Source organism: Dermacentor andersoni, chromosome 3 (assembly GCF_023375885.2).
Source record: "Dermacentor andersoni chromosome 3, qqDerAnde1_hic_scaffold, whole genome shotgun sequence".
NCBI classification, from domain to species: Eukaryota; Metazoa; Arthropoda; class Arachnida; order Ixodida; family Ixodidae; genus Dermacentor; species Dermacentor andersoni.
In genome coordinates, this window is record NC_092816.1 from 219611628 (window position 1) to 219623975 (window position 12348).

General features: G+C 45.1%; 1 pseudogene; it reads left to right on the top strand.

The window, feature by feature from the left end:
* Window positions 1–10700: 10700 nt before the first annotated feature.
* On the top strand, window positions 10701–11898 carry LOC140216622 (uncharacterized; annotated as a pseudogene).
* Window positions 11899–12348: the final 450 nt, after the last annotated feature.

The window sequence follows — 12348 nt, forward strand, 5'->3', positions numbered from 1 at the left end:
GTGCTTACCATCCTGTGGTCACTGCAGCGCACCTTACCGAGCACGTCCACATCTTGTATGATGCCAGAGTTAGCGCAGAGTATGAGGTCTATTTCATTTCTAGTGTCGCCGTTCGGGCACCTCCACGTCCACTTTCGGCTATCCCGCCTGCGGAACAAGGTATTCATTATCCGCATATTATTCTGTTGCGCAAACTCTACTAACAACTCTCCCCTGCTATTCCTAGTGCCTATGCCATATTCCCCCACTGCCTTGTCTCCAGCCTGCTTCTTGCCTACCTTGGCATTGAAATCGCCCATAAGTATAGTGTATTTTGTTTTCACTCTACCCATCGCCGATTCCACGTCTTCATGGCGTCCGGACAGGCCGCCATTGGAATATGAACCTGGCAACGTTTAACGCTAGAACGTTATCTAGTGAGGCGAGTCTAGCAGTGCTATTGGAAGAATTAGAGGGCAGCAAATGGGATATAATAGGGCTCAGTGAAGTTAGGAGGCCAAAAGAAGCATATACAGTGTTAAGAAGCGGGCACGTCCTGTGCTACCGGGGCTTAGCGGAGCGACGAGAACTAGGAGTCGGATTCCTGATTAATAAGAATATAGCTGGCAACATACAGGAATTTTATAGCATTAACGAAAGGGTTGCATGTCTTGTTGTGAAACTTAATAAGAGGTACAAATTGAAGATTGTACAGGTCTACGCCCCTACATCCAGTCATGATGACCAGGAAGTCGAAAGCTTCTAACCAGAAGTGCTTCTGGTTATTTACCTTGCAGTGGGAGAACGGTAAACGGGAAGTAAAGACGAAAAAGATAGCGGGAAGGCATAGCATACAAGCGAAAAAAAAGGAAAGGTGGGGAATGTCTTCCCACTTGAGTGTAAAAACTTCAAGGGTGCATTGACAGACTTGTGGTGGGATGACTGTATAAGTCTCTGTTCCAGGACTGTCGGCTCTGCTACTGATCCGTCTTCAAGACGGGCCAGCTCGGTCGCGAGTTACAGCCTGCATGCGCTGTATGGAGGACATTGGCATCTAATCTTTTCAATTCTTTTCACGCTACCGCTGTTGTCACAAGATGCACTACCTTTTCTTATGCGGAAACCAAACGATTTTGTAAAAGTGACACCAAAGTACTGTTATCTAGAGTCCGGATAGTCCAGATGGAAGACCAAGTCGAAGACAGGGGTCCAGTCGACGCATACGTGTGTGCTGGAAACTATATGTGTTCCACAAAAATTGAGTGGCATCACTCGCAAACACTCCATGGTTCGCTGCTGCATCTGACTTTTGATAGCGGGATTGGTTCCTGCACGACCTCTTCTTGAGCGGATCAATCTACCAAGGCCGACCATAAAGTCGGTACGTCTCTCAGCTTAGTAATGTTGGCCGATCCCCAAGGCAGTGCAGTTTAACTTATTGTCTCAAAGCGCTGGCTGCCTCAAGGAAGGGATGCGAGAAATTCGCGTATGACAAATACTCGTAGAGCCTCAAAGAACTGTGGCACGAGAGCAGCGTGCATGCGATCCTGGTCTTTGTGCCGCGTGCTACAAGACCCTTAGGAATTAGATATCTTCACTTCTAAGAACAGTCCATAATGACACCTATGAAGGTAATCAACCAACTTCATCTTTTAGTCGTTCGTGCACCATATTCTAAAACAAAACAAACTCAGAACCATAGCCAACTTTCGGCTTGAAGACATGCAGCGTCTGCGAATTAACTTTACAAAATATTTTGACGGTGTTGGCATTTTGTAGACGGTTATTGCAGAAGGGGGTCCTGATCGTCAGGCATTCGGCATTCACGGAAGGCAAATATTTACTAACATTCGTAAGATTAGGTGCCTGCTGAAGTGCTCTGACTCCAAACAGTATTGCAGTTTCTTAACCTAATCTTGAGAATGATTTCGGCAACGTCTGGTGTGAAAACTTGCTTTCCACCCTCGAAAAGGTTAATTTAAACTACGTAATTACTAAGGCGTGGAGTCATATCGTACTGAAATTGCTTTATGGGACTGATAATCAATGAGACATCGGGGACCTCCATTCATATCAAGTGTAGAAATGTTGTCTGGCCATCACTGAAAACGAATGTATTCAAGGTTTTTGTCTGCAGTTCACAGAAGTCAACTTATGTGCATGTTTAGAGAATGTGGCCGCTTGAAGCAGGGTTCAGAAAACGTTCTGAAACTTTTAGCGTTCTGATACGATTCTCTAAAGTTATAAACATATTTTATATGCCGCAAATACCCAGGACTCTGGCATGACAAGTGACCATCCATCCCGGACACTTCTGCAGATGTTAATGGGGTAACGGCACGCTTGAAATGTCTATGAGTGTCACTCGGCGTTCATAAAGAAATGAACGAGTCCTCTCAGCACCAGACGACAGAAGTGGAAAAAAGCGAAAATAAGGAGGTCGGCCATCTGTCAGTACTCCCTACCCGTACAATATATAATATCTTCTTAGAGCAGTGTACGTAATGTAGATCCTGCATTGTTCTCAGTTGAACGGGAAAAAGTATTACAGCATTATGTTTGCTGTTTTCATGCTGGCGTCAAGCTTATATAGTGCAGCCGTAATAACCTTTTCACGCACGCAAAGAATGAAGGGCTACGGTTAGAGAAGGTTTTTGTAGGCCAGGTTGGGAACATATCTTCTTTTTTTTTTTTTGCAATGTGAAGACCCCACATTGTGCGCCTGAGCTGAAGCATAGGCGAAGAACTCTACCCTTCGAGGTGGGAACTGGAAGCACGTCGTGCCGGGTTCGCGGGTTTTTTATGGAAATTATTTACATTGTTCTTTTTTGATTGCCCTATTCTCGAATAAATATTTCCGTAATGTGAAAATAAAGAAATTGCACAATATTGAAGGCCGAACAATACATGTTACGAAAGAAAGGTAACCAATTATCATTACAATGACTTATTTGAAAAATGTAGTTGATTACAATTACTACTTACTGCCATACGAAAGTAATTGAGGAAATTCTCTAGTATTCGGTTATTTTACCGTTACCTTCCTCACTACTTTTATTAACATTACACAAATGCAGTAAATGCGCCCTCTGCCGCTCTTCGCCGGTTAACTTCACGGAAATGTAATTTAAAAATTTTCTTCCACAATCTTCCCTCGTTTCTTCTAAAGAAGTGACACTAAAACCTCGCTCGATGCGTGCGCTAGAAAACACAGTAGTATTGTAAAGTACGAACAGCTTGTGCACCGGATTTTTCATTGTTACTCAATGCCATGGGATCGGGTCTGGGGCCTCCATGAAGCGCACCGCTTCGTGGTTGCTGGGCTTAGAGAAAGCCGTTAGCAGTTTAGATATCAACGATGAACTCAACAGATGCGAGCAAACATAGTTGTTTCAGCAAATGGGGGTCAAATTTGTAATGTAATTTCATATGGAGCTGCTTATAATTCAGCCCTAATAACACTGCTAATATGTAATGATCGCATTAATAAGTGCACATGCAGCACGTATACAATAAATAGACACACGCGCGTTTAACGGCCAAAAACATTCTATTTGTATGAAAGAAGCCATAGACTGCACTATGCGAAGAAGAATTCAGCAGTAGCTACTAGTGCCTATGAAAGTCGCATAAAAGTGCCTCCAGGAGCGACTGAAAAAGACAGTTATTATAAAAGAAAAGCTGAGACGTCGAACTTCCAAGAGTTGTGCACAAATCTGTAAGCCCTCCATGTTCAGATGACCGAGGTGTAGCTGCACTAGGCCGAGTGTGGGAAAAATGTAGCCAATGTACCTTTGTTCCCTTTGGACATTGTACTTCCCGTCAAGTTTACCTACTCAAGGATCTCTAATGCTATAGCTCGTCGCGTTAAAACTGTTGATGGAATGATTACTGAAGAAAAGTTGTTGAAGTACAGTGAGCATTACCGGTTAAACACAGCAATTATTAAAGTAGAATATTACCAAAAAGCGTAATTCATAATAAGAAATTATTTGTAATTCGTTAAGTACAAGTGAAGAGGCAAAACAACCAACAGGCAAAACTCTGTTTTGCTTGTTTTATTGCACAGGACCATAATCAGTGGAGGCCTCCGTTTAGACGTCTTGAAGCATGTGAAGAAAATGTCAGTGCCCATAAGCAATAAGATCTTACTTACGTTGCACATAAGAAAAACGCCTTTGAAGAAGGGTGCTTTTTTCTTTTTCTTAGGTTCAGAATTGTCTTATTTGCGAAAAAATGTAACAGATCTAATGTGCCGTGATGGAATGTGTTTAGAGTGAAGCTTTCCGTAAATGGATAAGGAGTGCTGAAACACATGTTCGTGTTTATTCAATCTTAGCACAAAGGGAAACCGATTCGTGTTCGACAAGAATGCACTGCGCATTTGAATGCGTCGAGCGTTGTCGGAGTTGAAAGAGGCAAGCCTGCTTCCTGCGTTATTGTGTTCGGGTTACCCGACCTCCCCTTGAAGGCGCAACCGTCCGCGCCGTTGCCATGGCGGAGCTACGCGTGCGCAACGTCACTATATCAAGCAACGCCGAAGGAACAGACGTCACGATTTGAAGTGTCTCCTCAGCGCAGCACGAACAACGCGTTAATGGGATAAGGTTTCAGTCGGTCTTCGCTCATTTGTTCCTCAGAAGTGTTCGGTTAAACTAGCAATATATATATATATTACTTTGCATGATTTTCAGTTGCCTATTCTTCTTGGTTAGATATAAGTAGGTAAAGAATATTTGTATTTTTTTCTACAAGTAGGGTTACTTTACTTTTGTACGACGCATTGGTAGTACAAGACGATGGTCGTTACCAGGAAGAACACACGCGCGCGTTGTTCTGAGTGAGAGCGTTCCTACGTGTTGGAAGAAACATGGTTTGAGTCGGTACGCGATGCATGCAAATGGCAGTTTTTGTGCATAGGATATGTCGTGACTAGGCCGTCTGGAGCAGGCGAAGAATAAGCTAGCTAAGCGGATTTGAAAGCTAGAAAAGGAACTTTGGAGCGAGCAAAAGGAAAGGAAGGAGGTAGAAGTTGAGGCAGAAAGCGTAGAAACGAACCTGAGGGCCACTATCCCGAAGAGCAATGGTGAGGGCATTGCGGCCTTCGGTGCCGCTTTCGACGGTGATCAGGAGGAAAACTGTCGGCTTGCCTTTGTTGGGGATTCACAAATGTGTAAAGTAGAGCCGGTGATAACAGAGAGTTAAGAGGAACCTTTAGCTCGAGTGCTCCTATCTAAATAGATGTAAAAGGAGAATTCGCTCTTCTCGGCAACCACTGCACGAAACTTGACAGGATTCTTGCATTTAAAATAAAAACTTAAAATCTAGTGAATGTTCGTTTCGAATGTTCCATTTATGTCGTCAATGTTTTGCTAAATATTAACAAAATCGCATATTTTCAGAAAGCGAGACTGTCAAGTTTACCACTCCGTAACTCATCAATGCAAAATTGTATCACAATTCTGTGAATCGCGTCTGCTAGTAAACCTAAAGCGGACAAAATTCATATGGTGCACATGAATGTGAATAAACATAGTGATGTGTAAATACAGTTTTGTCAGGACCCTTGTGCACAACGTAACAAATTCACGTAATATAAAAATTGACATATTGGATTTGTCCGCTTTGAATGATCTAATGGATCCCGTTTAAAGAACCGCGATATCTGTTTTGACGGAGAGATATTAATTTGTGAACTTCGTGTTTCCATCTTCTCGAACTTTCGAATTTTTGAAAACTCTTAGAACAAAATTCAGGTTCTAAGTCGAAATTCCGCTTCCAACAGACACTACAATTTAACTTTCTGTCTCAGATGCAACAAATTTCATTGAAATCGGTCCAAGGGTTATTTCAGACGAGCGTTATTGCGTTTCAATGTATTTGAATAGGCTGGGTCGCGGTTTAGCCAAAGCTAAAGCTTCCTTTTATGATGCAGGCAGGCAAGTCCAATATAACGCACTTCCGGGGAACTCAGATAGGGAAGTGATAGCTTAAACCAAGCACATGAGGGACATGATGGAGCAGAGGCACCTAAAGTTAATAATAAATAAACTCGTGGATGCACTGCAACGACAGGGGCAAATAGCCAAAAGGGTTGCTTGTCTGCGGAATCTTTCAAAGGAAGTCCAAATTGCAGTGTACATGGAGTCAGAGGTTGGAAGGCAATGGAAAGGGCAGTGCTTGCAGTAAACAGGTAAATGTGGACGCTAGCTAACACAATGAATTTTACCAGGCATTAACATTAACTAAGAAATGCACCAAACAGGCCGTGAAGGCGCTTTTCTGTGTGACTGGATACATTTTAGCGATTGTGTGACGACGCCAGTTGCTACACAATTGTTAAAATGTATCCAGTAAAGTTGTTAACAGGAAGAATAAGTATGGTGGACAGATAACGTGGTAATGCGGAAAATGGCAGTGATGTATAGAGTCCGCCTTAGTCTCAAAAATGTCCTGCGTACAACTACACGAAGTGATGGTATAAGGATAAAGTGCCTCAGACAGGCGGCCTCGTTATCCTCGGTATGTTAGTTTTAAAGGGTTAGTAGAATGACCTCACGTGTGATTGTTGTTGGAAGCGGCTGGTTGTAAAGGGAGATACTTCGAAGAGAATGAGCGCTGTCGCCTGACGTCCGTGAGCGTGGTTCCTAAGACGAGGGGCAAAGAGTGGAAGAGTGGAAAGGCGGGGAGAAAAGAAAGAAAATGGAAAAAGAGAAAAAAGACACCAAGAGGGAAAAAAGAAAAAGAAAAGATAAAAGTACGGCATGAGAGGGTGTTGGAGAAGCGACAGGTTAGAGAGCATGCAGGGGTGTCGTTGGCGGCAAGTTCTTGTGGCTTTAAAAAAGCCGATCAGGCGGTCAGTGGTCGAGTAACAAAATGACCCAAGAAGGCATCAGGTGAAAGAATGACTTTAGTAGCGTAGCAGCAATGGATCGGGTAATATTGAAGGGGTTAAGATGGCGACGAGGAGTCTGAGGTGCGGTGCATAGGGTAACTCGAAGACAGCAGCATGCTCTTTCAAGGGACGTTAGCCCCAGTAGCTCAACGTAGGGGTCGTTACGGCGATATACAGAAATGGCGATACCCTGCGTGGTTTAGGCGCCGAAAAAGGTATCCTGGCGTCTGGGAGTTCAGAACGTGTTAGTGAGAGTGTTTACAAAATATTTATAGAACAAAAAAACAAAAAAGGGGGTCCGGAACCGGAATAATGTTAGAGAAACATGAAGTATATAGCCGGGGTAGCGATCATAAAGTTAGCTTTGAATTTGGGAGAGAGACGCAGAAAAGGAACCCCCCCCCCCCCATTGGCACCAAAATTCCTCAATTTAATGAAAAACAAATGCCAGAGATCGCAAAACGCAAAAAAAAAAAACGTGGACAAGATAACGTAGGAGTTTCCTGGAACTGTCTGGAAGTTATGCCTAGAAGTCTGGAACTGTTATAAAACAACAGTACAAGGCAGGCGCGGCAAAAAAAGTTATTGGATAGGAAAAAGAAAACCACGGAACTGTTGCAAGGAAATAAAGCAAGATATAATGAAGCAATAAAGCAATAAAGCAAGCACGAGAGCCTAAGCAGGCGTTAAGGGATCATCAATGTGACCAGTGGCAACGTCCTCAAGGATATTGTTGATACGCATGCGCAAGCCTGGTCTGCTTGCGTCTAAATACACCTGTTTCTCGCAATAAAGCGTTCCTTCTTTTCCTGCTGCACGGCTGTTAACGTGGTGGCAGCGGTGCGATAGGCGGTTCGTTTTGCTACCGCCGCCAGTCGGCAATGAATGAATCTACGGACCCACCACAAACGCCCATTGCAAGAATGGCGTCGACTCTGCTACAGCCACCAAGGCCACTCGATACGAGTAGAGACACGTTTCATAACTGGACCGCATGGAAACGTGAGTTTGACCTTTTCGCTAGGGCGACGGGACTGACCCTGCAGCCTGAGCAAGTTCAAGCCGCAACTTTTCTTATGACGATAGGCGAAGACGAGAGACGAACGTACTATGCTTTTAAGTTCGACAGCAAATATGAGAAGAAAGAACTCAAAATCCTTTTAGCAAAGTTCGAGGCCCATTGCAAGCTATCTGAAAACCTAACCATTAGCGAATTCCTATTTGGCTCCAGGGACCAACAAGAGGAAGAGTCCTTTAAAGGGACACTAAAGGGAAAAATTGATTTCTTCTGCATCAGTAAATTACCTTTCTACGACACCAAAAACACCACTCTTACCACAATAAGACGCTTTGTAAGCCAGAAAAAGCGCAAGAAGGAAAAACGGGTGGCGACGCCTCCTTGAGACTCTCGCACCTGGTCGCTCAGACGTCATGGATTTTGATGGCATCTTCTAGGGCCTACTTTAAGTATATAGAGGTACAGATTGACTACATTGTGTTCTCAAGCAAGCAAATGTTAAGCATGGCAAGTTTCGAGAACATTTACTCAGCCAACTCGGCCCAAATGCGAAAACATACTTTGGAATCCCTGACGTCACACTGACGTACCGGCGTCGGGGTTCCAGCGCGCAGTTCAAATACTGATACATAGACCGCCATTTTCTCATCTAATAATCAAACGTATATGTTGAAATGACTACCTGCAGAGTTCTCAAACAATGCTCTATTAGTCTAAACTGATTTATTGTTTCGCTTTAGTGTCCCTTTAATGACTGGCTCACGGAACTGCGAATTCTCGCTAGCAGATGGGAATTCGGTGAGCTGGAGGAACGCCTGATACGAAGCAGAATAATTCTCGGCATGAGAGATAAAGTCTTCCAGCAGACGCTTCTCTCGGAAAACCCCTCGTTTTCAAAACCAGTAGAAATGTGCCGCGCACGACAACAAGCACAAGTACAACTTTGAGAAATCAGAGCCAAGACGGCCGACGCGACAGTCGCCGCAATCAAAGCGAGTACAACGCCTTGCTCCAACTGCGGTCTTGAAAGGCACACAAATGGGAAATGTGCGGCTCAGGGCAAACGCTGCAACAACTGCGGTAGAAGCAATCATTTTGCTCTAATGAGCCGTCGGACACAAGAAAGATCAAGGTCAACGGCACGCGTAAACAGGTTGCTTTAGGAAGTGAAGGAAAGTACTTCCTGGGCACGCTAAAAGTATATGCTATCGCCAGTGAGGACCATTGGTCGGCGGCAGTTATTATCGTAGGAGCAGTGATTGATCGTGAAATCGACACGGGAACCAACTGTTGCATCATGACTGAGACGATGCTCCAAAAATTAACTACACAGTCGGCACAGCCATGCTCGACCACTTTGCGCCCCTTCTTCGGCCGCAAGCAAACATCTTTGCAGAAAATCCCCTTGCCTACATCTTCAAAGGCTGAGAATTGTCTAGCGGAATTTTTTATCGTACCCAAGACCATGCCAGTAAGAATCAGTGGAAATATTGCAGAACGCTTGGGACTGATATCCCGCGTACGCTAGCTCAGTCGACGCACTGCCAAGCGAGGAGCCAAGCGCCGGTTTTGGTGATGTGTTCCAAGGCCTCGGAGAACCGAAGGGTGTTACGTACCACATTGAACTCAAGCCACAAGTACGAGGCAGCGTCAAGCCAGCCTGAAAGGTGGCCGTTGCTCTTCAAGAATGGGTGAAACAGGAACTCGATGAAATGGAACCCGACCTCGTCATTGCAACGGTAACTGAACCTACTGCCTGGTCAAGCTCCATGGTCGTAGTGGTTAGAAACGACAAAGTACGCATTTGTTTAGATCCCTAGGATTTGAACAAGGCCTTACTGAGAGAGCACTATCATATGCCAACATTAAAAGATGTTTCGCGCCTGCATGGGGCAAAGTACTTTTCAACTTTCGATGCATCGTCAAGGTTTTGGCAAATTAGGCTACACGAAGAAAGTTGGTAATATGCACTATGAGCGCTCCCTACGGCCGCTGCCAGTTCTGCGCATGACCTTTGGGATTGCCTCTGGCCTGGAAGTTTTTCAACGGGCAATGCACCAAGTTGTAGAAGGCTTGAGTGGCGTCGCAGTTGCAATGGATGAAATTCTAGTCTAGGGAAATTCTCCAGAAGAGCATGACAATGACCTAGCAGCTTTACTTGTACGCTGCAGGGAGCATAATCTAGAGGTAAATAAAAAAATACCATTTTTAGAAGCCGCAAGTTCGCTACATGAGACATATCCTCACACAAAAAGGACTTTGTCTTGATCCCGGCAGTGTGTAAGACATTTTGCAAGTGATGCCACCGAAAAATTGTAAGGGACTGCAAGTTTTTCTTAGGATGATTAACTTCGTGGCGCGCTTCATCCCCAACATGCCTTCACTGTCCGTGCCCCTTTGGGAACTATTGAAAAAAAACCCGACGTGGTTCTGGACATAAGAGACTGAAGAAAGCTTCCAAGGCCTTCGCGCCTGGCTAACAAAGGCTGCTGTTCTTGCCTATTTTCAGAAAGGAACACCGACGACGTTGTCATTAGATGCAAGCCAGAAGGGGGGGCGGCAGTTCTTTTGCAAAACGGACACCCAATCACCTACTCGTCACGGTCGCTTACCGAAGCGCAAAAGAAATATCCGCAAATCGAGAAAGAAACGCTACCCAGGTGCTCAAGGTTTGACTACTACGTGCTAGGCCAGGCAGAAGTCATCATCGAATCTTATCTTCGCTCCCTAGAGTTAATATTTAAGCAACAGCTTGGTGGGCTCGGTGGCTGTGCCACAACACGGTTGCATAATCCACTTGTCTTCGCCATGCAGGTGCACTCGCCCTCGATCATCTGCGTCATGCTCCCTGCTGTCCTTTGCGCTACCTGGGCGACCACGATTGAGCGTGCGCCGTGGCGCGGCGCGGCTGACGGAAGGACATTGTGCGCAGCAACTTCCAACCCGCTGACTCAAGTCAACCTGACACTCAGCGCAGACTGGGAGGCCCCATCGTCAGCAACAACACTCACCGTGCCAACTATAAAGGAGCAGCGACCATCCACCGCACCCTGTGGGCTCGGTGGCTGTGCCACAACACGGTTGCATAATCCACTTGTCTTCGCCATGCAGGTTGGTAACCATCGAACTCTATTCACAAAAAAAAAACCAGCAACTACTTTTTGGTACAGCTTCCGAGACCCCAGTGTTGCCTTGCTACCTGTATCGAGTGCTTTCATGTTGTTCGGTCCCTATTACTGATGTGCGGTGACATTGAGAGCAACCCCGGCCCCGACAAGCTAGACGTAATCCTTGGCGAACTAAAAAAGATGTCTACTGGCCAGACAGAATTGGTTAAGGAAGTGCAAGAGCTTAAGGGCCAACTGCTCTCAATGGACCAGAAAATGACTAATCTAACTACGCGTCTCAACGCATTAGAAACTCACTGCGAAAGTCTATCTACACTCCGCAATGATCTGGAAGGGATTCAGGCCACTTCGGCTGCAACGTCTCGTTTAGTTGGTGTGCTGGAAGCTCGTCTAGATGACGCAGAGAATCACTCTCGGCGCAATAACCTACTTTTCTATGGTTTACCAGACACCAACCCCACTGAAACGTATTCGCTTACAGAAGACTTGATCATTCGCCACTGCTCGAACCACCTAGACACCCAGTTGAGCCCTAACGACATTGAACGCGCCCATCGCCTCGGACGACACTCTAAGGATAGGAAACGCCCAATTATCGTTAAGTTTACATCCTTTAAAACTAAAGAATCAATTCTTTCTAAAGGTTCAAAATTCAAAGGTACAGACTACAGCGTAGGGGAAGACTTTTCGCGCCGCGTTCAAAACTGCCGGAAACATCTTGTCGCTTTTGCCAGGGCGAAGTCCGTGCCTTTTTCCCTGAGATTTAAAACTTTGCATATTGGCCCCAAACGTTACGTTTTTGATGAACTTTCAGAATCTGTAAAAGAAATATCTTAACAATCAACTCATCCTTGCCGGTCATCGCGCTATCCCCCACCTACGCCATGTGCCAACGTTTCACTATCAGTAATCTTTACTAACATTCGCAGCTTCCTGCCGAAACGCGATATCGTATCGAACCTTGTAACTTAGTCAGGCAGCAATCTACTTATATTAACCGAAACGTGGCTGAACAACGATATCACTGACTCAGAAATTCTGTTTGACCTGCCCAACTTTAATCTTTTTCGCGCTGATCGCAAGTATTCTCGTGGGGGAGGAATCCTAATTGCAGTCAGCGAACAATTGTCTTGTTCTGCCATTAATGTCGCGTCAGACGTAGAAATGCTGTGGATTATGTGCCGCGCCTCACCTCTGACGTTATTACTTGGTGTGTGTTATAGGCCACCTCGCAAAAGTCCCGACTTTCCCCGCAAGCTTCACAATGTTCTAAATAACCTAGTATCAAAGCACCCTAAAGCACACATCCTACTATTTGGGGACTTCAA